Source organism: Ovis aries, chromosome 17 (assembly GCF_016772045.2).
Source record: "Ovis aries strain OAR_USU_Benz2616 breed Rambouillet chromosome 17, ARS-UI_Ramb_v3.0, whole genome shotgun sequence".
NCBI lineage: Eukaryota > Metazoa > Chordata > Mammalia > Artiodactyla > Bovidae > Ovis > Ovis aries.
This window is the reverse complement of record NC_056070.1, coordinates 48741584-48762060: the sequence shown is the minus strand read 5'-3', so window position 1 is coordinate 48762060 and position 20477 is coordinate 48741584. Positions and strand designations below refer to the sequence as shown.

Here is a 20477-nt window from a genome sequence, read left to right as displayed (position 1 = left end):
ACGACTGAGTGACTTTCACTTTCACTTTATATTTATAAAATTTTTAAATTAATTTCTATTGGCGTATAGTTGCTTTACAGTGTTGTGTTGGTTTCTTCTGTACAGCTCAATGAATCGGCTATAGGTATACATGTGTGCATGCCAGTTGTGTCTGACTCTGTGCGACCCTATGGACCCTATAGAACACCAGGCTCCTCTGTCCACGGGATTCTCCAGCAAGAATACTAGGCTAGATTGCCATGTCCTCCTCCAGGGCATCTTCCTGGGATCAAACCCACATCTCTTTTGTCTTCGGCATTGGGTAGGTGGGTTCTTTACCACTGGTGCCACCTAGGAAGCCCAAATATGTACATATAGCCCCTCTTTTTTGGATTTCCTTCCCATTTAGGTCACCACAATGTGACTTTTTTTTAAGCTTTAAAATTTTTTATAGACATGCAGATACTTGGTTAAATGACAAAGTGTATGTTCAGTGGGCTCAAGGAAAGATATAGACATATCTCACCATCTGCCATCTCACTTTGAGTGTAAGCGTGAAAAAGAAAAAAAGCCAAGAATGATATCTTTTTTTATTTGGTAGGGTTAAATCTCGGAGAAGGCAATGGCACCCCACTCCAGTACTCTTGCCTGGAAAATCCCACAGACAGAGGAGCGTGGTAGGCTGCAGTCCATGGGGTCACTAAGAGTCGGACACGACTGAGTGACTTCCCTTTCACTTTTCACTTTCATGCACTGGAGAAGGAAATGGCAACCCACTCCAGTGTTCTTGCCTGGAGAATCCAGGGACGGCAGAGCCTGGTGGGCTGCTGTCTATGGGGTCGCACAGAGTCGGACACAACTGAAGCGATTTAGCAGCAGTAGCAGCAGGGTTAAATCTTGCCAGTTAGGAACTGAGGAAACCCCAGTTTGTGACAAACACTATTTAACTTATTTGTTTTTTGGCCACTCTTCATGACTTACAGGGTCTCAGTTCCTTGAATAGTGATTGAACCCAGGCCACTACAGTGAAAGCCCATAATCCTAACCACTAGGCAACAAGGGACATCCCTCAATAGAAAGTTCTTTATCAGAGGTATTTCATCTCATAATAATAAGAAAAAAAAAAAACAAATTAAAACAACCACAGAATAACCCACCTTCCATGACCTCTGCTGGTTCAGCACATCACACGGAAGATGTAATGGGCCTGCTCTGTCACTCTGGATAATGATTCTGGGGTTTAGATCAGGGCAACCTGTTATGTGAGGATAATTAATACTGGGGGTGGGGGGAAGCCACTTAATGCAAATCCTCTTAAAATGTGGCCCAGAATTTCAGAATAATGAAAAAATATTTACTTGAGATTTGTTTAAAAGATAAAGATAGCCAAAATCAGACTTTTTTTTAATGATTATCATTAAGAATGACTTAGGTTATAATTGCAGCAATGCTTTAGTTCTTTTTAGAATAAAAAATTAATCCCCTGTGGCTTGAGTTGCTTGGGAAAATATTCACAAAATAGATTGATGACATCTTCTAGCATATTTCACTTTGGTTTAGATTTGGTTGTCTGAAGATAAGAATGGTCCTTTTTAAAGGGTTTGTTTGTTTTTACCAAAGGCATTCAAAGGTTTTGATAAGTTTCTCGAGGCATTTCTTAGTCCTTTGGATTTGGATAATTTTCTTCTGAAGTGTCTAATGATCATCCTTATAATTTTTTTTCTTTCAATTTTTAAGTGGACTGGTTTTACCAGATCCTTCTTTACCAGTGGTTTGGGATATGAACAAGTGTTTTACAGAATCTCTTTCCATGATGTATGTAATCCTACATCTTCTACAAAGTACAAAATGTACCCTCTGGGGAATTCTCAATCTCATTTGTACTGAGGGGTGGTCAACCTGGTGCCTGCTGTCTCTGGGGTAAGGGAAAATAAACTAGATGTCTAAATGAAAGTGCCAATCTTATAACTGCAGGAGAGGAGGCATTTCGATAAAAGGATCCAGGTTCGCTTCCTCCTGCCTTGGATGGAGAAAGATACTGATCTAGAAGTTCTGAGTTTTATTTCCACTGAGTCTCTTAGCACCTTCGTTTCATGTCATTCTGTTATAAAATAAATATATCCAGCCCGGGCATTGGAAAGGAGCTACAGAAGACAGGGAATCAATAGTACTGCTAACAAGTTTTTAAAATTCCAGAGTCATAAGAACCTGGGTCTCCTGCATTTCAGGTGGATTCTTTACCAACTGAGCTATCAGGGAAGCCCCCTTCCCATCTGTACTTATCCCTAACTTCCCTCTTTCAAAAAGCAAGCTCTAGGGGTGAGTATGTGTGAACAACTGTGTCCCCGCAACTAAGATGCAGAGCTTTCCACGGCAGGCGGGGCAGTCAGACCTGGTTCACTGGAGAGGAGGAGTTGTTGTCTTTGTTTTCCTTCACAAAGATGAGGGTGATGTTGGAGAAATCAGGTCCTGCAACCAACTGGTCTCGATTCTGGTCCACTTCCCTGGCTTGCCATCTCATCTCCATGTGCCTTAGTTTCCTCATTCAGATGTGATGTTGGGACCTATTGCCATAGGGATGGGAGGATTCAGTGGCTCATACTTAGTTGTAAGGTGCTTAAAACAGTACCTGACATGTAAAAGTGCTTCTACAAGTGTTGGCTATTACTATCAGGGTTGTTTTTAAACATCTATCAAAACTTCAGTAAGCATTGAATTCTATTTTGGCAGTAAAAGGACATCATGCTTTGCATAAAACAACAGCTACCAGGTCTGTTCTGAAAGCTGTATTGATTCTCATTTTACTAGGATTTTTTTAAAGAGAAAAAAAAAAAAGGTTTTATAATAACAAGAGCTTTGGGGGCACAGAGGATGAGAATGACAGGGTTCTGGGTGGAATATTGGTTGATGCCAGGAAGGGTAGCAACCCCATTTCTGCCTTCCTGGTCTTTCCAACCATGGATTCGAGTCCTGGGGAGAGAAAAGTGGGAGAAACATGGAGTAAAGGGTGACTCCAAGACATTGGAAGTGAAAAATGCAGCTGCAATGATTAGAATGGGAAGGCTGTAAGGAAAGCTAGCATTCCCTTTCCAGATAACATATTTCATTGTATTTAAATTTGTATGTGCTCAGTTGCTTCAGTCATGTCTGACTCTTTGCGACTCCATGGACCCTCCAAGCAGGTCAGTTCAGTGGGTTTAGGCCCCTTGTCTCTTGGCACATGGCTTATACATGCTCGGTTGCTCAGCCATGTCTGACTCTTTAAAGCTATATGGACTGTAGCCCTCCAGGCTCCTCTGTCCGTGGGATTCTCCAGGCAAGAATACTGGAGTGGGTTGCCATTTCCTTCTCTAGGGGATCTTCCTGACCCAGGGTTCAAAACTGTCTCCTGCATCTCTTGCATTGCCAGTGGATTCTTTACCTTTGGGTAAAGAATTTTACTTTGAGCCATTGGGGAAGCCCATATTTTAATTTTAATTTAATTAATTCTTCTAAGGAAAGAAGTATTCAGAAACACAAAAAGATGTATGTGGCAAAGTAATTAAGTTTGTGTGAGGCTCACTGAAATTTAGGGACCACCACTTTCTTCCTCTCGAAAGTAGCAGCGCATGGAAATGCTCATTTATTTATCCAGCTGCTGTCAACAGTAGTCACTGGTTCACTCACAGGAGAAATCCATCTGGCCCATCACTGGAACCCAGCTGAGAAATTCACGGGAAACTTACAAAGGGACTGGGATTTGAAAGACCCCTCTTGACCATGGAATCCAAAAATGTTCTCCATCATCTCCGTGGAAGATGGCTTTGCTGACAAGGCTGTGATGCTTGGACTTAGCCTGGACTTCTTGGGAATTTTTATAGGATCAATAACAGACATGGAAACTTGACCTAAGCCTCCTTTACAAGACGGTTTTCACAAACAACACTCTCTTCCACAGGCTTGAGGAAGCAGCCTGCATTTCGTTAGCTACTTCATGCATCTAATTCAAAGGCAACCCCCACTTTATAATCAGACAGGTTCCTGAGACTCAAAAGTCAAGGTGTGGAGGTTGAAACTTTGTTTCCTGTGGATATAACATTATTTTACAAAGCTTTTTTGAAAAATAAAAAATAAAATAATGACCAACATAAAGGAAGAATACCTACATGTATGTTTTACAAATACTTGTAAGCAAGTCAGTTCCATGGGTTTAGGCCCCGTGTCTCTTGCATATGGCGTGTACATGCTCAGTCACTCAGTCATGTCTGACTTTTTGCAGCTTCATGGACTGTAGCCTGCCAGGCTCCTTTGTCCATGGAATTTTCCAGGCAAGAATACTGGAATGGTTTGCTACTTCCTTCTCCAAGGGATCTTCCTGACCTAGAGATAGAAGCCATGTCTCTTGCGTCTCCAGCATTGGCAGGTGGATTCTTTACCACTGTGCCACCTAGGAAGCCCAAAGATGACCATAGCTATCGACAGTGAAGGAGTCAGGGGAAGGGAGATCTGCGTGCAGTAGGCAGCTGAATTAGAAGAGCAAAAATGAAAACTAGCAATGATTCTGACCTAGGAGTTGGCTAGCTTAAATGTTTTGCCACTGGACACAAACTTTTCACGAGGAGATACAATCATGAATGCAACAAACTCAGATGAGTTCTCGGTTGAGGGTGATTCTGCTCTCAAACATGGAGCTGAACCCGTTCCTGGGAGAGGAGGGATGAAGGCGTGGAATCTGAGCATCTCAGTAAGTTACCTGGCAGCTCTGATCACTTCGGACATTCCTGGGGAATACATGACAGCTCACTGTAACAACATAACACACTCTGATACCTGTTTGTTCCTCAGGATTAACACCATAGTAAGTTTTTACTGCCTTAGCTTAGAGAGACACTGTTTAGTCCAAGTTACAATTAGATTTCACAAAAGAGAATTTGACTACATAGATATTTGTAAAATACATGTGTTAAGAAAAAAAATACAGGAGGCTGGAAGTCAGAAAAGCTATAATACTACATGCCAGTCCTCTCTGCTGCTGTTCAGCTGTGTGAACCTGAAAATGCCCTTTAATATCTCTGGGCCTGTTTGTTCATTTAAAAATATGGTAATGAATCCTTGTTACTATATGACTTGCACGCGTGCGTGTTTAGTCGCTCAGCCGTGTCTGACCCTTTGAGACCTTTTAGACTGTAGCCTGCCAGGCTCCTCTGTCCCTGGGATTCTCCAGACAAGCATACTGGAGTGGGTTGCCATGCCTTCCTCCAGGGGCTCTTCCCAACCCAGGGATCGAACCTGTGTCTTCTATGTCTCCTGCATTGCAGGCGGATTCTTTACTTGCTGAGCCATCGGGGAAGGTGACTGTATGGCTTACCACAGAGTAAAGGACCAGTAAACATTTATTGAGTTAATGCAAAAGCAAATACCTAATGTCAAATTTGTATCATGAACGATCCTTTTCATGGATGTTTTCCTTCGTGATTTACTAACTAAAGTTTCTTGAAATAATATCAAGATTCCTTTCAGCAAACATAAGCATTATTTTCTATTCTGAGTGTTTTCAAAACATTGACAGTTGGAGTTATCATCCCTGAAGATTCCCATTGCTATCTCTATTTGCCTGAGTGCTAATGACAGCCCCAATGCTGAGGACCGCACTCCTCACTCAAAGCTCAATCTTAGGACTGAGGTTGTGAAATTACTCTCTGTGTTCGAACCAGTGTTCACATTGTCTCAGGTCGCCAGTGTTAGAGCAAGTAGATCTCACTTGACCTCACAGGTCTTTAAAGGGAAGACTTGAGGAGGCCATGGCACCTCCGGTCTCTTCAGGAAGCAGCTGAAATGGATCCCTAAAGAAGCTAAGGCAGTCCTCTCCCATTTAAAATAAGCTTGCTTAATTGAAATCCGTAATTCACAGAAATGCAGGGGAGATGTTCTCCTCCAAGTGTAACTAATTCAGAACCCTGCAACTCTGTAATTGGAATTAGGGATGCTAAGAGAGTCATAAAGAGTCTTTCCTCATTACAAGATTACATTATGCTGCTGCCATGAGTTTACACAGAGCATATCTCGTGTCTCATAATGAAAAGAAGATGAGTAGTGTACAGGCTGGTTTAGTCTATGCCAGGATTTCCCAACCTCCATAAGATAGGCCTTTGGGGCTAGATCGTTCTTTGACATGGGTGCCGTCGGATGCTTAACAGTACCCCTAGCTTCCACCTAGTAGCATGGTACCTCCTCTCCAGTTGTGACAACCACATTGTCTCCAGACATTGCTAAGTATCCCCTGAGGACAGAATCACCCTGATAGACAGCTATTCATCTACATCTTTGAGGCTCAGAGGGTATGGATGGTCTGTGTACAGATTTGGGTGGGAAAATAAACAGTTTATCTCATTCCCACAGAAAGAAGAGCCTGGCAAGCTACAGTCCATGGGGTCACAAAGAGTCAGATACGACTAAAGCGTGCACACACATCTCATTCCTAGGCGTTCCTTTGGTCAAAAGCTGCCAAGACTGTCTCCTTGATTTCTCTTCTGACATGTTCCTTCATTCTGTTCCTTTCTCACCAAGAGTTAAGTATCTGATCAATATAATCAATTATAAATTAAAACATCCAAACTATTGATGTTGGCCAAAAAGTTCATTCAAACAACCTCAGTTATTTCAGAGGTGACCAAGAAAGAGAGAAAACAAGATACTTGGCATCACCCATCTTGGATTCCTTGTGTTTCTGGATTTCTGTAGATCTCAGGTAGTTATCCCAAGTTCTATCAGCTGGTGATCTGTCCACCAAGCTTCCTCTCAAAGATAGCTGCCTCTTCAACTCAAGTCACTACCCTCAAAAGCAAAAAAAAAAAAAAAAAAAAAAAAAGGTATCTATCTCCTTTTCTCAAGAACTAAGAAGTATACAGCTGTTTACATGACTGCTTTTCCCCTTTCTGAGTAAGATTTGTCTGCCAGCTCTGATCATGGACACTTCAGGGTCTAAATCCTAGAAGGTGATTTGTCTCCTGTGTAAGTAAAACATGATGAAGTAAAGAGGTAGCCCTCCCAGAAGAATAAAAAAAGCAAATAAGAGAGGCAAGTCTATACCAAGCATCCAGTCTTTAATAGGCCTCACTTTGCAGAGGCAGGTCTCAAAATAAGGGAGAGGTAAGGCTATGGTTTTTCCAGTGGTCATATATGAATGTGAGAGTTGGACTGTGAAGAAAGCTGAGTGCCGAAGAATTGGTGCTTTTGAACTGTGGTGTTGGAGAAGACTCTTGAGAGTCCCTTGGACTGCAAGGAGATCCAACCAGTCCATTCTAAAGGAGATCAGCCCTGGGATTTCTTTGGAAGGAATGATGTTAAAGCTGAAACTCCAGGACTTTGGCCACCTCGTGCGAAGAGTTGACTCATTGGAAAAGACTCTGATGCTGGGAGGGATTGTGGGCAGGAGGAGAAAGGGATGACAGAGGATGAGATGGCTGGATGGCATCACCGACTCGATGGACGTGAGTTTGAGTGAACTCCAGAAGTTGGTAATGGACAGGGAGGCCTGGCGTGGTGGGGTTCATGGGGTCACAAAGAGTCGGACACGACTGAGTGATTGAACTGAACTGAACTGAACTGAACTGAAGAGGCCTTCATTGGATGTTGAACGTGAGACCTATTGATTCATTATTTCCATTCTAGTGTGACTGGTAGGGATATGGACAGTCATTCTTGTTAATTATGAATGTCTTCCCAAACAAATTAACACATCATGTGCATTTAAGAGCTGCTATAGGTTCCTAGCATTTTTCCAATAAAGAAACAAAAAGAATGAAGCATGAAGGCAGAGAAAAAGCTTTTAAGGAGATGTCCTATAGGAAGAAGCTTGCTGTATGCAAGAATGTTAAGGGAGTAGTATTTTTTCCAGCAGGATAAGATTTGTAGATGAGTTCATTTCTGGAATCTCAGTGTATGACAAGGGAATGCAGTTAGACTGCAGAAACTCACTCTCATCAACTCTAGAAGGGATTTATGGGGTTCATCTTTTTTTTAAATTAAAGAAAGTTTTATTTCCATATATCTCGTTGTGTTGGATCCTCATTGCGGTGTGGGCTTTCTCTAGTAGTGAGGGCTGCTCTCTAGGTGTGGTGCGTGGGCTTTTCACCGTGGTGGCTTCTCTTGACGCTGAGTATGGCCTCGAGGATGTGTGGACTTCAGTAGCTGCGGGTCCTGGGCTCCAGAGCACAGTCTTGATAGTTGTGGCACACAGGCTTAGTTGCTTCACAGCATGTGAAATCCTCTTGGATCAGGGATCAAACCTGTGTCTCCTGCATTGGCAGGCAGAGTCTTTACCACTGAGCCACCAGGAAAGCTCTTGGTTCATCTTGTAGAGACAAACCTTGTTTCTCAGCCACCCAGAAGAGGGCAGAGTCTCAGGATACCCCTGGTGCGTGGATGGTGGGATTCAGGGGGCATCTCTCTCCTAAAAGACTGAAGCCCATCAGGGAGCTTCACAACTGAGTCTACTTAAATTTCCTCTGGCACAAAATATGCCCAAAATACATGCTTACAGCAGCATTATTCACAACAGCCAAAACACGGAAACAAACCAAACATCCAGCAACAGACGAATGAGTAAGTGAATTCTAATATATTCCTGCAATGTAATAGAATACGGCCATAGAAAGAAACGAAGTATTGATAAAGACTACCATTGCGGATGAACTTTGAAAATAAGAGGCTGAGTGGAGGAAGCCAGACCCAAAGGACCACATATGGCACAGTTCTTTGTATAGGAACTATCTAGAATACCCAAGGCCATAGCGACAGAGAGTACAGTGGTGGTTGCCAGAATCCAGTGAAACAGATGATGAGTGGTGAGTGATTGCTCTAGGATGGGAGGTTTCTTTTTGGAGGGGTGAAAATATTCTAGAATTAGATTGTGGAGATGGCTGCATAACTATACTAAACACCACTGAATTGTATACTTAAAATGTAAGTCATATATATATAGGCTTTTATATATATATATATATATATATATAGGCTATATATATATGTATAGGTTTATATATATATTGGGCTGACTAAAAAGTTCATTTGGATTTTTCTGTAATATTTATGGAAAAACCAGAACAAAATTTTGGGTCAACCCCCAATGTATATTTCCCGTGAGATGATGTGTGTGGCAGAAAAGATTGTTGGTTTTGACCTTTCTTTATTGCCTCTAAGCTTAACCACACATTAAACATGGAACCAATTTTAAAAAAATAAAAAAACCTCCAGTTCAGTTGAGGGTTTTTTTCCATCAAGTGATCAAACGTTCACTGTCTTTCCCACACTTAGCAGTATTCTTAGGATCTCGCCAGGTTGAATCTTTCCCACCAGTACTAAAGCCTTTGTTCTACTTCATACCATGTCATGATTAGAAGCCTCCTCAGTGTTTCTGATGAATAGAAATGACCAAAACAGAGACGGACTGGCTTACATCAGAGGTCTGTTATCGGCTAGCCAGGGAATATAGATTAGGGCAGCTCTGTAGGGGAATGGAGTGCTAAGAGGGCATTAGCAGCCCCCATAATGTCAATTAGTCACCCCCGAGACCTCTCCAGATCAACACATTATGTAATAGAAAGCATTTTATTTTGCCCACACAGTCCACCACCTCCATGCAGTAGTCAGTCTGACGTGTGCACCCTCTGCTGTGGAAATGATGGGGGTGGTGGGGAAGCAGCAAGCAGTGGGGGAATCGGTTCATGTGCATTCCTTTTTTATTTGTTTATGTATGTATGGCTGTGCTGGGTCTTCACGGTGCACGGGCTTTCTCTAGTTGCATCAAGCAGGGCTCCTCTCTAGTTGTGGTGCACGGGCTTCTCATTGCGGTGGCTTCTCTTTTTGCAGAGCACTAGCTCTAAAGGGTTCGGGTTTCAGTAGCTGTGGCCCATGGGGTCAGTAGTTGCAGCTCCTGGGCTCTAGAGTACAGGCTCAATAGTTGTGGGCTTACGGTCTTAGTTGCTCCGAAGCATGTTGGATCATCCCAGATTGAGGATCAAACCTGTGTCTCCTGCATTGGGAGGCAGATGCTTTATCACTGAGCCACCAGGAAAGCCATCTGTTGTGGTTTTTTTTTTTTTTTTTTCTCTCATGTGCATTTTTAAAGGGAGCAGCCTCTTCTCACCTCCAATAATGGTTGCCACGTTTCCCGGTCTTAAATACAGTCTTTCAAACAGAATGACTTTTCAGCCATCACCATGCAGGCCTGGGGACCCGCTTGTGTCTGCAGGCTGCCAGGTTGCGTCTCCTGATCCATAAGTCAGGGCTCAAAGCAGAATGGATTCGTGTCCCGGGGCTGCTGTAACAAATTGCGCCAAACTGGATGTCTTAAAACAACAGAAATTTTTTCTCTGACAGCTCTAGAAGCGAGAAGTCTGAAATCAAGGCACCGACAGGGCCGTGCTGCCTCGGACAGCCCCAGAGAACAGGCTTCTTGACCTCTTTCAGCCGCTGGTGGTGGCTGTCAACCTTGGGGTTCCTTGACTTGTGGCCACATCCCTCCAGTCTCTGCTGCTGTCTTCCGATCACATCACCCTCAGTTTCTCCTTTGCATCTGTTCTCACATTGCCTTCTCCTTTCTCTTATAAAGAAATCAGACATGCAGGTATCACTTATCATTTACATGTGGAATCTAAAAAAAAAAACACCACCACAAATGAACTTGTTTATAAAACAGAAATAGACTCAGAGACTTAGAGAACAAACTTATGGTTACCCAAGGGGGAAGGGAGGGAGGGATAAATTAGGGATTGGGGATGAACATATACACATATTTACAACAACGACCTGCTGTTATATTTGCAACAACAACCTGCTGTATAACACAGGGAACCCTGCTTAATACTCTGTACTAACCTACGTGGGAAAGGAGTCTGAAAAAGGATACATCTATAACTGAATCACTTGCTGAACGCCTGAAACTAACACAACACGGTAGATCAACTATACCCTAATAGAAAATAAAATTTTTAAAAAATGAAAGAAACCATTCATTGGATTTAGTACCCACTCCAATCTAGAATGGTCTCATTTTGAGATCCTTAACTGGTCACATCTGTGAAGACCCTCATTACAATAAGGTCACATTCTGACGGTCTAAATGGACATGAACTGGAAGAGGGGGCATTCATTCTTCAACCCGCTCCAGGGTGATGATGGGTGGTGATGTATTTCAGGACCTTCTGTTATGCCACCCTTGGTTCCTCTGAATTGCTTGGTGCCCCTTGGCAGCTCCAATTAGAGAGTTCCCTGTGGGGGAATGGTGATGCTATGAATAGGAATATGTGCCTTCCCCACATGGAAGATAAACCCTTCTCTACGAGGGGAGTCAGACCTACAGGTTCAAATCCATGCCCCTCATTTCTGAGCACAGTCTGCGTATGTGCTGTTGTAATTGAATTTTAGGGGAGCGTGTTTTTCTTTCTCCTGATCCCTTTTATGTCTGAGAATACCAAAAGCCCTCAAAGGCAATTTCCAGATGCCTGGCTTGCCCTGGATAATTGTCAGGCCTCCATTTCCAATGGAGCTTCCATCTGCAGGGTCAAGTAGAACCCTCAAGAATTACTGGACAGTCCCCAGACTCATCCTGAAGAGAAGGAGACCGTCCAACACAATGGTGTTTGCCTTGACTGCCAATTTGGAGCTAATTCAGAAAATTCTGGAAACTCATTTTCCCACACTTGTGTCAAAAATGCATTTCCCTGTTGAGGGTCTCCCAAGGAAAGGTTTGTTTTCATTTTCTCCAGCTTGTCATTTTAAATGTATTCTGCTGGAACAGAGAAAAGGAACAATTTTCTTTCTGCTTGGGAAGAAGTGAAGAAATAATGTTTCCTGCCTGGGGCCCCCTCCCCAGCTCCCCTCCCTGCCCCACAACACATCTGGGTTGCCAGGCAGCCCCGCTTCAGTGAAACATTTGAGAACGATTTGAGTGTTGTGGGAAACATTTAAACATAAAATTGACTCCAGTTCTGTGAACAGAGAAAAAAGCAGAGTCCTTCTGACCAAGTCCTGACTCCTTTGTTCCACATTCTTTCAACCATTTAAAAGTCATCTTAGTTTTCGAGTTTCCCCAGATCACAGCTTTGTCTGTTGCAAACAATTTAGCACATGCATAAGTGGCCCTGTGACATGTGGTCCCTTTCTATCCGGGCACATTTTAGAGAAGAGAGGCCAGCTAATGGAGTGAGTAGTCATTGCAGTAAAAGATTTTTCCTTCCTTTTTTGAGTCCCTCTTTTTATTTATTCTATTTTTTAAATTTGATTTTAATTGAAATATAATTGATTTACAATGTTGCAGGACCTTCAGGTGTACAGCAAAGTGATTCAGTTTCATATATATATATTATATATTTCATATATATATATATTAAAGTCCAGATTTGCAGCTGCTTTGGTGTCACGTCACTGCTCCAGGGTTCCTAAATATCAGAAGTGTGAACTGTTTATTTCTTACAATCCCAAGAGTTAAAATCTGAATTAAAACCTCAGAGAGGGGGAAGAAATCTCACCTGATTCAAAAGCATTCCGATTGCATGATTTAAAACCTTTTGCTGAGTGAAATAAGACAGAGAAAGACAAATACCACATGTATGATATCACCTGTAGGTAGAATCTGAAAAATACAACAAACTAGTGACTATAACAAAAAAGAAGCAGAATCATAGATACAGGGAAGAAGTTAGTGATGGCCAGTGGGCAGAGGGAAGGGGCAGGAATAATTTTGGGGGGGGTGCAAACTATTAGGTATAAGGTAGGTTCAGGGGTGCACTGTGTAATACAGGGAATAAAGCCAATATTTTGTAACAGCTGTAAATAGAAAATACTCTTTAAAACTTGTGTTAAAATTAATTTTAAAATTTGAAAACCAAGAAATAATTTTTTCCATGAAAACAATTAAAACCTTTCTTGGAATCTTGTTGCCCTTTCCTCTTCCATATCCTATGTTTCTAGGGATGTTGAGTATGTTTTCTTGCATTTCTTAGTCTTGTATGTGTTGACCTCCGTCTACTTAGTTGATTGGGCTCCATCTACTTTCAGAAGTGTGATGCACGATTTTATTTAAAAGGAAAGAGTCCTGGAAATTAGGACATCAAGACAGAGAGAAGGCTCTGATGTCAGAGGGGTAGAAGGGAAGGGAGAGAGGGGCTGTGGATCTCAGGACCAGTTACCAACTGTTTCCCCAGTTGAACTCAGTGATCTCACTCCCCCTGTGACTGAGTCCCATTGCCCCTGCCACCCTCTCCCCTCTTTCCTCCAGTGTGGATCCACATTCTCAAGTCCTGACCTTGCTACCTTACCTTAACTTCCATCAACTGGGACTTCCTTCCTCCATCATCTTGAGACTATCCAGCCAGAAAGACCAGTACCCCCAGACCCGGACGATGACTGTCCCTCAAGTGGGACCACTTGTGAGGATAGTGCATAGAAGATAGAGAGTGCATCTTACAGGTCCCTAAAATACCACCATCCATTGGCATTTTGCAAGCACTTTAGACATACCTTCTTGAGTCTTCTCTTCTTTTGAGTTTTTCAGAAGCATCTTAAAAAAAAGAGTAAATTGCTACAATGAAATAAAGGAATGCATAGCCTTTCCAGCAGCTGTCACTCAGGGTCATGTGAACGGAATCAGTTGTTCCTGAAGTCAGAATCCTGGCTGCCTCTGGGCCTGCTGGTTGGATGGCCCTGTTGGGATTCTAGGAGAGTATATGTGCGTAGTGTTTGATGTCTCATTCATTCATAACTTGCCGTGCAGTCCTCTCAACGACCCATGGTGGGATTCAATCTCTTCACTCCATCAGCCAGATCCCTTTCTTACATGTTGTTCTAATTCTCCTGCTGACTCCTTACATGGTGACCCCAATGGCTTCCCAGTTCCTATAATGCGGAGAGTTTAGAAGTGATCTTCTCCTGCATAGAAATAGCACCTCACACCCGTTAGATCGGCTGCTACCAAGTGCACAGAAAATAGCAAGTGTTGATGACAGTGTGGATAAACTGGGACCTTGTGTCCTGTTGATGGGAGTGTAAAATGGCACAGCTGCTGGAGGCTGCTTAAAAACAAGATGGAGGCTCCTTAAAAAATTAAAAATAAAACTATCATATGATCCAGCAGTTCCTCTTCTGTGTATATACCCAAAATAATTGAAATAGGGGTCTTGAAGGGATATTTATATACCCATGTTCATTGCAATGTTCCAACAGCCAAGAAGTGGAAGAAACCCAAGTGTCCATCAGTGGATGAATGGATAAAAAAAATGTTCAATGGAATGCTGTTTCGCTTTAAAATGGAAGGGAATTCTGACACCAGACACCTGCTGCAACTTGGACCTGTCTCTTTTCGGTTGTGCTGGGGCTTCATTGTGGTGAGCAGGGGCTATACTGCAGCGCTTCTCTTGTTGCAGAGCATCAGCTCTAGGCTTGCAGATTCCAGTAGTTGTGGTGTGAGGGCTTAGTTGCCCCACAGCACATGGGATCTTAGTTCCTGGGCCAGAGATCGAACCTGTGTCCCCTTCATTGCAAGGCAGGTTCTTAATCACTGGACCCCCAGCACAGTCCCTACTCCCGTCTTTATTGTAGCATGTACATCCTGCTGGAGGAAGGATGCCATTGTGTTCACTTGGGTAAACCAAGAATCAAGTTTAATTGCCCCTCCCAGGACATACTTGGAAATTACCTGGAGACCTTGGTTGTCAAAACTGGGGAGGGGGTTTCTACTGGTATCTTATAGGTAGAGACCAGGGATGATGGTAGATCTCGTACAAGATATAGGACAGCCTCCCTGTTCCCCACCAAAGACTATTTACAACTCAGAATGCTCATCAGTGATGCTGAGGTTGGAACACCCTGAGAAAAACAACTGGTTGACCATGGCATGCATCACTACAACCGTGGGTTATAACCAGTTGTCTCTCGGGCTTCAAAGTCAGCCGTGGTTCTCAGTGAGTCAGGGATGTACCCACGGACATCTGGGGAAAGCCATCTGTCGAGAACATCATGGACTTGCCTGGCAACGGAAGAAACCCTGCTTCTTTGAAATGCTCCTCCCAGATGTTGGCAGCAGATAATGCGACCATAAGCCATTGAAATCAAGGCCAGTTTTCATGTTTACCAAAGAGCATGAATCTAATATAGTTTGTCTGTATTTTGAGATAAGTATATCTTAATATCCCTTCTGAAACAAAGAAGAAAAGAAAAAAGAAAACAACAAGAAAAGGGCTTTGATAACATCAGAGAGGTCTGTTCAAAGACGGAGCCATCCTTGACATCACACTGGCAGAAAGAGTATCACACTTCAATTACTACTCATTTCATTAGCGGTTAATGAGTCCTTCCCAGAACAGGCTCCGTGGGCACGGGACTGGCTCTCAGAATTGATAGATCAGTGTCAGCATGTCTCAGAAGGAAGGGCTAGATTGCGTCCAGCTGACAAACCCAATTATGCCATCCTGAAATGCACAGGAGAGTGCAAAGGCTGGAACGTGGCAGCTGCATTCTAATGGGCAGTGGGAAGGTGCCGCCTCCGCTTAGTTGAGCTGTTGGTTACAGGACTTGGGAGCAGCTTGGGCTCCCCAGGAACCACTGGAGCTACAGAAATCTCTAATGAGTTCAAGAGATAATCTCCCCAATCTTAGGTGGGTATCTAACTGTCCCGTTGCCCCGTTTCTCTTATGATATTTTTAAAATAAATTTTTATGGAGTATAGTTGCTTTACAGTATGTTTCCGCTATACAGCGTAGTGCATCAGCTATAGGTATGCATATATCCCCTCTTTTTTTTTTTTTAAATTTCCTTCCCATTTAGGTCACAGCAGAGCACCATGTAGAGTTCCCTTAGCTAAACAGTAGGTTTCCATTGGTTTTCTACATTATACATAGTATCAATAGTGTGTCTATGTCAGTCTCCATCTGGGAGATGATATTTCCATCTAAGGGATATTTCATCCCCATGTGCTTCTTATTTCTTTCTTAGTCCATGATTCTTTCCAAGATTCACACCACAAAGAAAACATGTTACGTTGATTTCTAGGAATGATGGGCTGTCATAGCACAAATGGAAAACAAGAGAGTGAAATCCTTAAGTTTTGAGTCGGACCACAAAATCTGGGAAATCAGGTTTGTTCTTATTCCAAAAAATTAGATGCTGGTTTCCTAAACCGAGGGTGAAGCCAAAAAAAAGGGACAGATGGAATTAGAAGGACTTAAATATTGATTGGATCTTTGAGCTTTGTATAGTCCATCTGAAAAATTTGGGAAACCAGGAAGCAGTGGATCTCTCTTCTCTCCTTCCTGATAAAACACAGGAACAAGCAAGATCTCTGAGTTCTCTTGTGCCCAGCATGGTAGGAAAGAGTGGTAGAATAAAAATGGTAAAAAAAAAAAAAAAGGCCTTCACCCCATGCAATTTCCCATATTTTCTGTGTAGCATAAGGACCATAGAAGCAGCTAAAGGAATGCTGGCTTTGTTGTTGAATAAACAAGGAATATCATTGGACCACCTGTCAAGTTGCTCCGTTGACTGAAGAATATGCCTTTGATATGTATGTGCCTGGATAGACACACAGACAGTTTACAGATGCCAGTGTGGTCTGATGCCACAAGGACTAATGTCCCCCCTGACCACTGACCCCCACCCCAAGAATGGAGATCGTCCTCAAGGACTGAACGCCATCAGCTCAAAGTCTTCAGCTACAGGGAACAGTGCTCAACCAAGGGTAGTTCACACCAGTGATCCCCACCTTGGGTGGACATCAGAATGTATATAATTAACGTATACATAATATGTATTGGGCTTCCCTGGTGGCTCAGATTGTAAAGAATCTGCCTGCAATGTGGGAGACCCGGGTTTGATCTCGGGATTGGGAAGATTCCCCTGGAGAAGGAAATGGTAGCCCACGCTAGTATTCTTGCCTGGACAATTCCATGGACAGAGGAGCCCAGCAGCTACAGTCCGTGGGGTCACAAAGAGTTGGATGTACTAATTATTTTAAAATACATACGTAATTCATATGAGGGATATTAATTAATTTTTTCAGAAGGGATATAAACAGAGAGAGAGAGGGGAAGGGAAACAGAGTCAAGGAGACAGGCAGGGAGAGAAACAGACAGAGAAACAGGGAAAAGAAAAAAGTGATGCCTGGCGGGTTTTCAGAGCTTGTCAGTTCAGATGAAAAGTAGATGAGATATTCTTTTCATTTTTCCGTGGCTTTAAAATTCTGTGCGGAAAAAAAAAACATCCAATGTCTGAATCCTACACTAATCTAGGTAAATCAGAATCTCTGGGGATGTCCCTGGATGTCATCAGTATTCTTAAAAATCCTTCCAGGTGATGCTGATAAACAGTGAAGACTGAGACCCACCACAGCAGGCTTGCCCATCTCTCCAGCCTTATTTTTTTTTTAACGCTGTTTCTCACACTCATTGCACTAAAGCCTCACTGCTTTCTGCTTGCAACATCAAAACTCATTCCCATCCCAGGGCCTTTGCACCTGCTGTGCTTGCTCCCCAGAATGGTCTTTCTTTTGCCTTCAGGGAATTGGCTGCTTCTTGTTACCGTGGGCTTGGCTTACATTGGTTCTCATGCCTGTTCACCTTCCAGGCCAGATAAGAGCACCCTCCTTCAGGCTTTCTGAAGCCTTCTGTTTTTACCACCCTTAGCGCTTCCTCCCAGATGAAAGCATGCGTGTTGCTCAGTCACTTCAGTCGTGTCTGACTCTTCGTGACTGTGTGGACTGTAATCCGTCAGGCTCATCAGCCCATAAGGTTCTACAGCAAGAGTACTAGTGGGTTGCCATGCCCTCCTCCAGGGAATCTTCCCGACCCAGGGATGAAACCTGTGTCTTCTGCATCTTCTGCAGATGGAGTCTTTACTGCTGAGCCACTGGGAAAGCCCAGATCTAAGACATGCTTAATTCATGAACATACTAGTGAGCTGGTAAGAGTCTGGGTCAAGGGTGGTCTTGTGACCTCCTGGAAGCTTTCATGGTTCCATAACGATGTCTTTAGTGTTTGCAAACAAGGGAGGGAGCAGACTGGTAATGAATTTAGTGAATTTTTAGATTCTCTTATCATTTGATTGTTAATGACAGCCATAGTTGCTCAAGAAGGGACTTGTATGGAGGAACCAGAGCTTAACCTTAGATTCTGGCTTTCCAGTTGGACCACACTCAAGCAACTAGACTCTTTTAGGAAGAAATAATCTCAACTCTTCTTTGACCAAAGATAGTGGCAATAAATATCGTTCCTGTTTGTTCAGAGTAAAGGACATGGTCCCCCTTCTTGGCACGTAAAGTATTTGATTGGATTTCTTCTCAGTTCCTCCACTGCACTTAAAAAGTGCAATTAACCCTGTGAGGCAAGGCCATTAAGAAGTAGTCTTAAGTCAAGACCCAAAGAATTCATTAAGAAATTATATTTTTCAATCTGGAGATAGGAGAGACTAAAAGGAAGAAATTTAAACATTACACAGAGGCGTGAAGGTCATTATATTAGGCTCTCTCACCCTTGAGGTTAATTGAAACCACTGAAAGCATTCTCCAAAAAAGAATGGAAAGTTACCCATGTCTGCCACAGACTCATACAAAATTCTGAAATACAGGCACCTGGCATTGCCGCCGCTTGTCCTTAATTCTTGAACTGTCTCCAGAAATGCAGGCAGCATGACTGTTGCTATGGAAATCAAAGTCTTTGTGTGTGTGTGTATGTGTGTGTGTGTGCATAAGAAAAGTTAAAGAAAATGTTACTTAAAAAACACCTACAACTTTTTTCTTTGCCTCCAGATTGCCATAATTTGTGCCAGCTAATTTAAACAGTTCAGGGGTGAGCACATTCCTGTGGAATTGAACAAAGGAAACGGATTAGAAGAGAGAGGTGCAATTTACAAGGTTCAAGTGGCCTCTTTTCCCCTCTCCTTCCTCTCCTAAGATTTTGTTCTCCTTGCTCCTGCCTTTCTTTCTGCCATTTCACTGCATGTGTTCAGAGCTCTGGGTACACAGGAAGCAGAGTCACCCCTGGGTGATATGACAGTCACTGATATTTAAGTGTGGATGCCTTGGCCCCAGGGCACTCCAAATCCACAGAGGGGCCAGGAGCTTGGTGGAGCTGGAGTCCTCTCAGAGAGCTGGCTTCTCTTCTCTGGGTCTTGGTTCTGTCCCTCCTGTAACTGGCGGACATCCCTGTGGCTGCCACGGAGAAACACTTCCACGCTGGCGTACGGAGGGCTTGCTCTGAGTGCCTGGCAGCCACGAAATCTCTAGAGAGCATGTCTCTGTCAGGATTCTGGCACTCGCTGCAAACTCTGTGTGGAATAAGAATGAACTCCCTATAATGGAGTAAGCAGCGATTAAAAACCACCCCCTGGGGATGTTACACTGGCTTCTAGAATGTTCTGTCTCCAAGCACAGCCAAGCCCCTGTGTGTAGAACATGAAAGAGGAGACCACAAAACACTAAAGAACCACAGTAATGGAGTCATAATGAATGTGAGATTATTAATCTCTGTCATCTTCAAAGCTGTGACAACTTTATAATACTGCATTTTCTTTCCCCTAATGCTATGAAAGGTAAAGAAACACTGCATGGAAAGGTTGGTGAAATGACCCAATATATAACTTTGGTCAAAATTATTTGGCCTTTCAGATATGTTAAGGTAACTCTGCTTTCAGCAGTTGAATGCATGATGCTACCCACTGGCTGGGTGAAATTGTCACTCATTTTTTATTTTTTAAAAAGCAAAGGGTTTTTAAAAACTTTTAATTTTATATTGGAGGATAGCCGATTAACAATGCTATGATCGCTTCAGGTAGACAGCAAAATGACTCAGCCATACATATGCACATATCCATTCTCCCCCACACTCCCCTCCCTTCCAGTCTTCCACATAACATTGAGCAGAGTTCCTTCTGCTTTACAGTGGGTCCTTGTTGGTTAGCCATTTAAAATATAGCAGTGTGTACATGTCCACCCCAAACTCCCTATCTCTTCCCTCCATTCTTAACCCCTGGCAACCGTAAGTTTTATTTTTTGAAGATTTTTTTGATGTGGACTGTTTTTAAAGTCTTTATTGAATTTGTTGTATTACTGTTTCTGTTTTATGCTTTGGGTTTTTTTTTGGCCTCAAGGTATGTGGGATCTTAGCTCCCCAACCAAGGACTGAACCTGCACCCCCTGCACTGGAAGGTAAAGTCTTAACCACTGAACTCTCAGGGAAGTCACTTACCACTCATTTTAAAGACGTCAGACTCACAGGGCAAGGAAAGGTGCGGTTGACCTCCCTTAGTCCTTTCTGTTTACTGAACTTAAGTCTCAGAACAATGAAGTTCTGGATCCTGGGCCATCAGGGATGCAGCAGGCTTGCTAGTCTTTGGGGTAAGTGAGCAGCACACAAACCTTGGTTCTCCGCAGGATGGAGACACAGAGTGTCTTACACCCCACCCGCAAGGGATGAACATCCTGTCTTCGGCCAGCTCCTGACCCTGGAGACACAGGGTGGAGACACAGAGTG

At 43.1% G+C, this 20477-nt stretch overlaps 1 protein-coding gene across 1 annotated transcript in view; it reads left to right on the top strand.

The window, feature by feature from the left end:
- Positions 1–20477, top strand: part of TMEM132C (transmembrane protein 132C) — a 447599-nt gene that overhangs the window by 156910 nt on the left and 270212 nt on the right. The window lies entirely within an intron of this gene.